The sequence below is a fragment of the Otolemur garnettii genome, unplaced genomic scaffold, assembly GCF_000181295.1.
Source record: "Otolemur garnettii isolate 467f Iridium unplaced genomic scaffold, OtoGar3 scaffold07054, whole genome shotgun sequence".
NCBI classification, from domain to species: Eukaryota; Metazoa; Chordata; class Mammalia; order Primates; family Galagidae; genus Otolemur; species Otolemur garnettii.
Window position 1 is genome coordinate 139 of NW_003859449.1, and position 926 is coordinate 1,064.

The following is a 926-nucleotide window of genomic DNA, read 5'->3' on the forward strand; positions in this document are numbered from 1 at the left end:
TATTTCTCTAATGATTAGTGATATGATATCAAATATTTTTTCATACGATTATTGGCCATGTGTCTATCTTCTTTTGAAAGGCTTCTACTCATGCTCATGTCTCTTGCCCACTTTTTAATGGGGTTGTTTTTTCTTGCTGATTTTCTTGAGTTCTTTGTAGATATAAGCCATTTATTGGATGTATAATTTGCAAATATCTTCTTCCATTCTGCAGATTGTCTGTTTTGTTGATTATTTCCTTAGCTGTGCAGAAGCTTTTTAGTTTAATCAAATCCCATTTATATTATTTTTGTGGTTGCTATAATTGCCATTGGGGGCTTAGTTATACATGTTTTGTCTAGGACAATATGTAGAAGTGTTTTAAAAACTATGGAATGCTTCGTGAATTTATGTCATCCTTGTGCAGGGGCCATGCTCATCTTCCCTGTATCATTCCAATGTTAGTATATGTGCTGCTGAAACAAGCACTGATTAACTTTTTCTAATCTACCCCTGGAGGGAGAAATGGAGTAAACTTTTCCATATGCTTACATGGAGGAGAAATGTATACTTTAATAAAAGTGAAGTCTTTTTAGGAAAGAAGAAAAGGGGAATGACGTGGTAAATAGCCAACAGGTATTTACTATGTCTCTCTTCCCCTTCCCTAAGCTAGATCTTCCTCAGGGTCTTTTATTACAATTATGGTGAAGTATTAGAAGCGCAGAATAGGCTCGGCGCCTGTGGCTCAAGCGGCTAAGGCGCCAGCCACATACACCTAAGGTGGCGAGTTCGAATCCCTAGCCCGGGCCCTCCAAACAACCAATGATGGCTGCAACCAAAAAATGGCCAGGCGTTGTGGCAGGCGCCTGTAGTCCCAGCTACTTGGGAGGCTGAGGCAGGAGACTCGCTTGAGCCTAGGAGTTGGAGTTTGCTGTGAGCTCTGATGC

The 926-nt window shown here is 40.6% G+C and overlaps 1 non-coding gene across 1 annotated transcript; it reads right to left on the minus strand.

The window, feature by feature from the left end:
* Nucleotides 1-363: 363 nt before the first annotated feature.
* LOC111722968 lies at nt 364-468 on the minus strand. The gene has a single exon (XR_002771591.1). It is a non-coding gene; the product is annotated as a U6 spliceosomal RNA (small nuclear RNA).
* Nucleotides 469-926: the final 458 nt, after the last annotated feature.